Source organism: Cornus florida, unplaced genomic scaffold (assembly GCF_030987335.1).
Source record: "Cornus florida cultivar Cherokee Brave unplaced genomic scaffold, ASM3098733v1 CherokeeBrave_3.0.0_Hap2_Chr09, whole genome shotgun sequence".
NCBI classification, from domain to species: Eukaryota; Viridiplantae; Streptophyta; class Magnoliopsida; order Cornales; family Cornaceae; genus Cornus; species Cornus florida.
This window is the reverse complement of record NW_026775579.1, coordinates 24,663,822-24,674,590: the sequence shown is the minus strand read 5'-3', so window position 1 is coordinate 24,674,590 and position 10,769 is coordinate 24,663,822. Positions and strand designations below refer to the sequence as shown.

The 10,769-nt window shown below is 30.2% G+C and overlaps 1 long non-coding RNA gene across 1 annotated transcript; it reads left to right on the top strand.

The window, feature by feature from the left end:
- The first annotated feature begins 1,808 nt into the window (after positions 1-1,808).
- On the top strand, positions 1,809-4,621 carry LOC132273608 (uncharacterized). The gene is made up of 4 exons (XR_009470186.1): positions 1,809-2,267; positions 2,519-2,812; positions 2,963-3,034; positions 3,121-4,621. It is a non-coding gene; the product is annotated as an uncharacterized LOC132273608 (long non-coding RNA).
- The last annotated feature ends 6,148 nt before the right edge of the window (positions 4,622-10,769 follow it).

Below are 10,769 nucleotides of genomic sequence, written 5' to 3'. Positions count from 1 at the left end.
ATTTGTACTAAAACTAAATTATTATATTTTTGATTTAGTTTGATTTTAATTTTCTTATATTTTTTACTGAATTCAAATAGGAGGTACTTCCTTATTTACTTAAATGTTTTCAATAGAAATAAGGTATGCAGAAGTAACAGCCCATGCTGTCTATCAGATGACTAAAATAAAAAATTTATTTATTTTTCATCTGACCGATCAGATCAGTTATACTATCGATAGGATGCCAAAACTAGTGAACTCGCATCTTTTATGGTTTTTCAATTAACCGATCAGTTCACCAATGTAACTGATCAGATGTGTCCAAGTGGCCGATCAGATGCTTTATGTAATCGATCAGATGGATTAAATTTTAGAAAGCGCGATGAAACAGGATCTGATCCTACCAATCACTTCCATAATCTAACCGATTAGATTCTCCAATTGTCCGAACAGATATGGCATATATCTAATCACTTTAGACCAATAGATAACTCATGTGACCATTCTAATGGACTAAAATTTCAGATTTAGAAAATGAATTTACACCTAACGGCTATATTTTTCAAGGAGTTATAAATACATAATGTTTTGGACATTATGAGGATGCATTGGAGAGAAATTGAGAAATTTTCTTGAGTATCAAAAAGTTTTTGTTCTCATCTTATTCATCCTCTCATACATATCATTCATAGAGTATTGAGCTTCATACTTTAATTATAAGCTTCGATTTGCATATCAATCTTTGAAAGATATATTATTGTGCAACAAATTTTTATCTATAATCGGTGTGATCCAGCAGAAGTCTAAGAGATGATTGTTCTTTTAGTAAGAAGATTAGAAGCGATGTGCTTCTTGTACCGGTTTGCTCTCCACCCGCAAGAAGGTGCAATAGTGGGATTGGGAAAGTCTCTAGAGGGATCTTGAGCCGAAGAAAGATACAGACGAAACGAGATACACAGATGGAAGCAAAGAGAGGAAAAAAATAGATTTGTTGGGTTTAACCCTAAAAAATGGTTATGATCCATGTTTTGTTTCTTTTTAAGTTTAAAAGAGGTGTCAACCTCTTATTTGACACGTTAGTGTGCACGGCACAATTTATCTTGATGGGGCAGAACTGAAGCATTATCCTATATATAAAGCATGCATCTAGAGGATGACTTTTAGGCATAAAGTAAAAACGTAGTGTGATACTTTTGTGTACAAGGCTGTGAGCCTATTAGTAAAATATCATATATTTATCTATTGATTAAATCTTGTTACGTATTTTATTACTTATGTTTGATGTATTCTTAATTTATTTATCAATTAGTGTGTATAGTATATACACACTTATTGATACTTCAAATAATTGTAAATATGATTTTTATTTTTATTTTTTTAGAAGTTTGTCTTTTCCAAAAAATTATATTTTCTATAAAATTACCCATCATATATGCAATCTAATTCAGAGTTCCAACTACGAAAAATAAAAATTATAAAAAGAAATTGTTATTTTATTTTATAAATAGATGAATATTTTTTTATTAAATTAAGAAGCAAATATATTTATATGAGAAAATTAGTTTTTTAATAAAAAAATTTCTAAGAACTTATTCCTATGAACTATTCAATTATTTATTTTAATTAATTATTTTGAATCAGTGTTGTGATGATTTTTAGTGAACTTAATTACTTATTAAAAATGATAATTAATATTAAATCTTAAAAATCACTGTATAATGACTATCATAACATTATAATATTATTACATATAAGTAAAGTCATAATCTAATTCATATCTTGGTTAGACGATGGAATCTTTGAATACATTATGAAAAATGTTTTATTTATTTTTTTCCCCCCAAAATATTCCTTCAGGCGGTCTAATTATTTTATATTCCCGCCCAAATATATTTTCCCCTTTCTATCACGGTACCCAAACGTGTTGGTGCTGTATCACTTTTTCCAACTCAAGCCCTAAACCCTACCCAAACACTTCCTGTGACATCCTTAAACTGCACACATTCAAATAGTCGTGATTCAGGCTTCGGCGTCGAAGCTTTTGAACAATCAAGAGAGGGAACGCGAGATGTGTACTCTAGCTAATTGCTTGTGTATTGGGGATGGTAATGGTGTTGGATCCGTAGAAATGAATCACAGTTTGAAGGAATCTCTGATCGGAGGGAGGTCGCAGCACCGGCAAGGTCTCAGTCTCAACGGAATCTCCAAGGATACGGATGAGAACTTGGATCTCTTCTCTAGAAATCGCTGGAGTCTCTCCGTTGCTTCGTCCGACGAATCGGACGGTACGATTCCTCTTCATATGCACCGCATTATCCTTCTCTTTGAATCTCACTGCTCCTTATTTACTTGTGGACTGTGATATTGCATTCAAAGCTGTATGATTTAGTTTAGTGCATAATTAATTTTGATCTGATTCTGTTCAATCAGCTAATTAATGCCTTCACAACTTGTTCATAATTTAATTCATACATGTTCAATTATTGGGATTTTATGAAGCCAGAGCGTTAATTTACTTTTCATTACCTAATTGCAGTTTCAGTGAAATTGGGGAGACTTTCAGTTGGATCAGCGAAACCCAACAAAATATATGACTACCAGACCGACTTCTTCTTCTACTTCTTCCTCCGAGGACACCAATTCATGGGCCGTTCATGCCTAGTTGCCGCCGGACCTCACTAGTGGCGGTGGCTGGGGCACACGCTTGATTCTCTCTCCAAGGATTCGCCAGATTTCGAAGGCAGGTGATCGGGATTATACCAGCACGGTACGTCCTCTTGATTCCAAGGCAAACCCCTCGTTTCCATCCCCAGCAAAGCCCATGATTCAGGTACTACTATCTCTCTCCATTTGTATATGGTTTTATTCCTTCTTCCCTTGGTGATTTGGAGTATCTTCTGAAACTGTGAGTTTTACATTTAAAGGAATCATGTACCAATTTTTATTTTTATTTTTGCTGACAACCCTAAATTATATGCAGGAACTTAAGCAGGAATAATTTGGCTGGCTATATACCAGCTGAGTTTGGTAATCTAAGAAGCATTATGGAGATGTAAGGAATCTTTAACTGCAATTATGGGTATTATTGCATTTTCTTTGTCCAGTGTTCACCTTTGTTATCATGATATTCCATTGTAGAGACATTTCAAATAATCACCTTTACGGTCCTATTCCTCAAGAACTCGGTCAGCTTCAAAATGTCCTCTTACTGTAAGTTCTATTTCCCTGTTTGATATTTGTGCTTCAAGTTTCTATTTGTGGTCTTCATTGGTTGTCAAAGTAACTGTTATTCTGTGGGAGGATAAAACCAACAGGTTTGGTTATGTACTGTTGCATCTTATGAAACATAGCATTTATATACTCTCTCTCTCTATATATATATATTTATGTATATATGGGTTTAGAAGGTTTTCGGTTCCCGTTTTTGGGGTTTTTGCTTTAAAATCAAATTATTAGTTGATTTTGTTTGCATTAAATATTGTTTTTGAAGCCAAACGTGGGTTTAATTGATTAAAGAACAAGTTGAGTTAGATTGATCATGTATGTCCCTGTTGTGTTTTTTCTTTTAGTTTTATTCGGATCGATCATATTTGTGTGTATATTATGGTCTTTGATTTTTTTTTTTTTATTCATTTTTTTGTGAATTTTGATTCAAACATGCATTATTTGATCCCTTAACGTGATTTTATTGGATTTGAATAGGGATTGGGGTGAATTTCTCATGCTTTGTGTTCCGTATGTGCGTGTGTATGTGTATACATGGGTGTGGACTAAATATGCATTGATACAACAATCCTGCACTGCTTTCCAAGGCAAACCAATGATAAATTGAGTGCTTGAACAGTAGTAATTATAAGAGGATGGAACAAATACATCAACATAGTTTATTTTCTTCTGAGGATTTTATTGGTAATTTGTAAAACTAGTTCTACTCACTATAATAAACATCTTCTATTTGTGTATGGTAGTAAGTTTTCAATTTTACTTTGTGCCATGGCCATATTAGATATAAATCTTCTCACAGTGATGTGCTTGTTTATTGTTTTCTTCTGTTAATTGTTCTTTTTTTCATTTTATTCTATTATATAATACTGAGTTTTTATATGTTTCTCACAAGATTCTACTGTCTAAAAAACAGTTGAATGCTTACTTGAAGAGAGAAGATTCTCATTACAATGCTTTTTCTTAAATTGTTAGAATGTATTTTTTAGTTATGATTCGTTTGTCAATTATAGTGACCCCATAACAAAGAGGAAAGAAAAATACAGATGAGATGGAAGGCAAGGCATGGGAAGTCTTGTCCACTTGTACTTATATCTTGAATCCTTGAATTCTTTGACGTGTCCAAATTACATTAGAGATGTTGTCCCTCTAACTTTCTTGTCAATTTTTATTTTTATTTTTTTATTTTTTATTTTTTTTGAGTCATTGGTTAAATATTTTTTACTGAATGGGTTATTGGTTAATTTGGATTGTTCAAAAAATTAATTATTTAGCCAAAGTAGATTCAAAATGGTTAACATTAAAAAATCTGTAGAACTAACTAATCAATTAAAAATAAAGTTGGTAACTTCTTACTTGTGTAATGTATTGCCCAATAGTCTATAGTAAAAGTAAAAGTCTAGTTATGTGGATTTTGTCTTAGTACATCACAAAAAGGCATAAGGGTGACTTAGTTTCTTGCTTAGTTGTTTATGGAGCTGATAAAATTTTGCAGCCTTGTTTTTATAAACTAGACACATGAACTAGAAAGTTTCATAATTTAATGATGTCGGAAGTCCATTAAATCATTTTCTCAAAATCAGTCCCCGAACTGTGATAAAAATAAAAAAATAAAAACTGGGCAGCAGATGGTCAATGTTTTTTTATAGAAAATACACACCTGTCCAAAAATTATCAAATTTTACAGAGAGACTTTAGACACAGAGGGGATGTACGGTAAATATTTTGTAGCGTTTGAAGCACTACATCCCCTGATACAAATTCATTTCCAAGGAAGAACTAGAGAAATTTTAAAATAGAATTGTAGAAAACTCCCACGGTTGCAAGAGTTATATATATATATATATATATATATATATATATATATATATATATCATTTTCTCCAATTGACCATAGATGATAACTTAACCCAAAACCGAGATAATTGAAGTTCTTTGACAACCAAAGGAGTATATAGCTCATAAGTTAGAACAGATTTAACACAAATCAATGGGGGGAACAATTATAAAAGATACTATATTTTTAAGTCATTTATTGACAATATCTATCATATATTTAACAATGGTAGGAGAACTACCCCAGTTGTCTACCAAAACACCATTTCTAAATCTATTTACAAGGAAAATACATACATTACATACATGTATCTTGCTAGGATTTTACAAAACAACGGTGCTATACATCATAGGCTTCACAAATATAGGCTTCACAAAATAACAGGAACTTAACAACTATGAACATACCAAGGACTTGTGAAATACATAAATCAATGGATGAATTCATCACAATATCTAGATTGTTCAATTTTAATTAAGTCCTTTCCTATGCTTAGGAACTGAATTACTTGATTTTCAATTTAATTTCTTTCTACCTGTTTCATGTGTTGCATTTCCGACATTAGTACATTCCTAATTGTTTTGAATTTATTTAAATGCATCGGAAGTCATTAAATTTTTTTTTACCTACTTTACATGGTTTGATGACAACACCAATCAGCTAAGCAACCATAATATAGCAATTGTGGTCATTCGTTTAGACCAAATATTAGATTTGTCTGGTTCATTTTTTCTTATAATATAAAATTCTAATATTTGTTTAACGCACAATTTTTTTGAGTTAGTCTTTAAAGAGTTAGAAAAACATATTCAGAGAATACTAATTGTTAAGAAAAAAGAGACTAGTTGAAAGATGAAAACCAAACCAATAAAGAATTATCAATATGGGCATTCAACTCGGACAAAGTAGTAAACATGAACATATCATCAGAATGTTGTTATAAGCATATGAATAGAATACTCAGTATAATTGACTTACAGGTACATGAAAATATTCTTACTTGAACTAGGAACATAAAAATAAAAATTCTTACTTGAACTAATGAAAAATTATCAATAATTGAAGTTTACATCAACTATAAAATATCTAATTAAATGTTCTGTTAATGAGTATGTCCAGCAACACATCCAAACTAAAAAGGAGAGAAAAAATAAATAAAATGAATACATGAAATATATTGACCACTAAGTATAGTATCAATTGAAAGATCTTGAGCAATAACCACCCAAGAAAGCTAAATAATAGCCATTCTAATAAATAAATTTTTTCCCATGGGTAAAGTAAAATTTGTATAGATATAAACAATGGAGTACAATAGAAGCCAAGGCCAATGGACAAAACAACATTGACCACTTAAAAAAGAGACTACATGCCCCTAGAGCATACCAAAACAAAGTAGCAAAGCAAAATACCAACAATAAATGACCACAAGCATTGAAGCAGCAACACCAACAAATAATACATGTAGACAACAAAGTTAGCTAGTATCTACCTAGGAGGCACTAAAGGACCTGCCCGAAGCACCAACAAAAACAACCCCAACAAATCAGTAATAGAAACCCACAAAACAGGTAGCATTTTTCCAAAAAGCACCATAAAAACTGCAGCAACATAAAGTAAAGCCAACTGACAAGCAGGGCTACCTCTTGCTAGATCAAACCCAATTAAAAAATATAAAATAACGGAGCACAAAAGATCAAAGACACTGCATCATAATCACAACTACACCAGCACGCACAGACCAATAACCGTAGCTCCCATCATCTATCCCCGCTCCCATTTAAATTGCCCCATTGCCCAGTTTATTTAATTTTTTTAGTAAGCTAACATTATATGTTGATGTGAATAATACTTACAAGTGTTAGAATTTAGGCAAAACCAACCCAAACAAAAACTACTAACCAAATCCTACCCAAGTACAAGACATCTAGAAACTTAAGATGTTTGAAAATCCTATAAGAGAACTTGATGATAAATCTTAATAATGCATATAAATCGTAATAATGCGCGCACACACACACACATATATATAACCTCAATTTCTACATCAGATTCATATTCTTTCAATCTAACCTCAATTTTAGCATCAGATCTTATTCTCACAATCTAACTCACAACATCAAAACTAAAGAGAAGTACAAACTCAAAATAAAACTCAACAATAAGGGATGAAGTTGAAGAACTCATTGAAGACCTTTGTCTGCTTGGTGCACTTCCGTGATGGTGTAGATTTGGGATGAAATTGTCTTGTACTTGTCAATTTTAAATCTTTATTATCAAAAAATCTATGAAGATTAAACTTAATGTACCGGAAATGGTTGGAAGATCGAAACAAAATCAGATATGATCTGATGAAATTGCAAAATAAAATTATGCAATTAATTAAAATAGCACAAATGTATCCATATACACATACATATACATATGTGATATATGTTTTGTAGAGAGAATTTTGAATCTCTTACCTCTAAAACTTTGTAATGCGACAGAAAGTTAATTCAAACCTTAGGTGAGACTGAGAGTGATAAAAAAAGAAAAAGAAAAAAAGAAGAATTGCATGTGTATATGGATAATTCTATGGTTAATCTGGTAACTTCTTCATTTAAGCTAGTAATGTTAATCATAATTTGTTTTTTTGCAGTACATATTGTGGGATAACAATAATGATATTACCTAGAAAAAGGCAATGAAACATAATAATTATACTTTGCATCACAGATGATCACACATAGTTCCATTCCTGGTTGAAACATGCTGAAGAGAGATATATTATAGTTTACATATTAGACAACTTGTTAAAAGACTTGGCAACAAATCTACCTCAACTTACCAATTCAAACACTTGCAATCCTCCCCACTACATTTTGTTAAATGTTAGAAGAGTGACGTTACATGTAACAAATTAGTTATGAAAGTCATATTTTATTTTATTTTAACTAAAATGTTCTTGAATCAATTTGTGATCCATATAAAATCAAATTAATGCTCTATTTAAAGTTAAAATATAAAGTACTTTATTAATTTTCTTTTGTTTCCAAAAATTAATAGTTGGGTCTATAGTATAGTTTAGTTATCTTTATTGCATGTGAACAAACCATTTGAATTAGGTCTTTCTTATGTGTGCATTCATTTCAGCATCTCTATTACAATCACAATAAATTAATTCCCTAAAGCGATGGCTTGGAGAACATTATCAATTAGTTGATAATTAGAAATTTTTTGGAAGATTTCCACATATTAAAGGGAAAATTACTATCAAGTCAAGCAACTTTTTTTTAAGTGATTTACCAATTTATAAGCATATAGGAGCACTCAAACAACTTAAATTCATCACTCATAAGAAAGCTCATTCCATGGGATATATTAATGGGATCAATCATGCAGACATGGTTATTAATTCTAAATATAAATTAACAAAATTAATATAAAATTAGCTTCATCGTTGACCAAATATAAATCAACCCAAAAAAAAAAAAAAAAACAAACAAACAAAAAAAGGAAAGAAATTATATATCCTACTTGTACAGTAGATTGATTCTAGTGAATTTGTGAAAACTTGAAAATCTTCAAAGAAAAAAAATACTCTAGGGAATAATAAGGCTAAAAACTCATAAAGATATTGTCTTCATTCAACTAATTGTTTCAACATTCAAAAATAATAGAAGGAAATTCATAGAGCATATTCCTGATTCAAAGAAATGATCACCCAATGATTGAATGGAAAAATAGTGGAACACCTGATTGTTTCCCAATGTGGACCTCACTAAGCTTTTTGTCAATGCATGAATGATTTAGAATTTTTACAGCCTTAGAGATGGATTCTAGAAGAAATGAGAGTTGTTGAATTTGTGTATAGTAGCTGATTGTAATAGTGAATGCTGACATTAAGTTAGTGAGCTTACGGTGCAGGAATTTTTTTTCCACAAGGCATAGGAAGGGAATGATGTTAATTTAAATTCAATTTTGGCTCAACATTGACAATGTAACAAATAGGTCGTTATAATTAAAAATATAGGTTTTTTAAATAAAAAAAAAAAATTGAATAGGCAATTAAGTGCAAGCCATAGATATAATATGTAATGACTTCCTCAAAACATGAGGTTTAAATTAGTACTTAACAAGACTTACTTTTTATGCATGTCATTAATTACAGGTTGTAAAAATCCGATTTTCTTGTAGTGTATTCTCACCAGGATATCAAGTTCTCTAAAATAATCTTTAAAATTTTATTTCAGCCTTTAAATTCTAATCTCATTTATTCTTATTCTTATTTTTTATTTTTTTTTATTTTTGTAGGTTTCACATTGATTGCAATCTAGCTCCCCTTTTGGATTCAGATTTCTTTTGGGATTTTGATATGTCTATGTGATTAGCATTGTGTAATATTGGATTTATAACATTTTGATATGTGCTGGAATTATCATTTTAGATGATTTGCACATTTTAATATCTAAATTCTTAATGGAATATGTGTTTTATCTTCTATGTTTGATTATCAAATATATTTATTGAGTGATATGTTTGGATCTTGGTTTAGATTGTTTAGTTTATTAATATTTTAATTTACAGGTTCCAAATTTCAAATATGTGAAAACAAAATTATATTATTGTATTAGTGGCACAATATATTATTTTGTTACAATATTTAACTTATAGTGATAACATATTTGTCATAACATAATAGATATATTGTGACAAAAGATATATTTTGTCACAATAAAACAATATTTATAGTGACACAATATTGTCGCAACATGGTATATATATTGTGACATTTATTTTGTCACAATATTTAACCTTATAGTGATAATGTATTTGTCGCAACATAATATATATATTGCGACAACTAATTTTGTCACAATAAAATAACTTATAGCGATAACTAATTTTGTCACAACATGTCCGTATATATCGTGATGAAGTTTTTTGTCATAATAAAACTAGTTATATCGACAATAATTTTGTCACAACATGTCCCTATATATTGTGACGAAATTTTTTGTCACAATAAAACTAGTTATATCGACAATAAACTTGTTGCAACATGTCATTATATATTGTGATGAAATTTTTGTCACAATAAATCTAGTTATATCGACAATAATTTTGTCGCAACATATTATATATATTGTGACCAAAACTTTTGTCACAATAAAGTAGCTTATAGTGACAATATTTTTGTCACAACATAGGATGTATATTGTGACAAGGTTTTGTCATAATAAAATAGGTTATAACGACAATTTTTGTCACAAAAGATTATATATATAGTGACAAAAATTGCTTTTGTCACAAAATAGTAACAAACAGCGACAAATTTCAAAGGTTTGTAGGTTTTAAGGCGACAATTTTTGAATATTTTACAACAAATATTTTGTCGCAATTTTTATTCATTTTGTGACAACAAATATTTTGTCACAATATATCTCACCTTTAGCGACAAATCAGCATTTGTCACAAAAAACATATTGTGACCGGCTTCTAGCGACAAACCGGTGACAATTTTTTTTTTGTCGCGATAATCTTATCGTGACAAAATATGTACTTTTAGCGACAAATTCATTTATCGCCAAAGACCAAATTTGTTGTAGTGAATCTAGTATTGATCATCAAGACAAAGAGTGGACCTTTTATTAAAGCTTTATTTGACTAGGTGTGCTTATTATTTTCACTCATTTTTTTATTTATTTATTTATTTATTTATTTATTTATTTATTTTTTTACACTA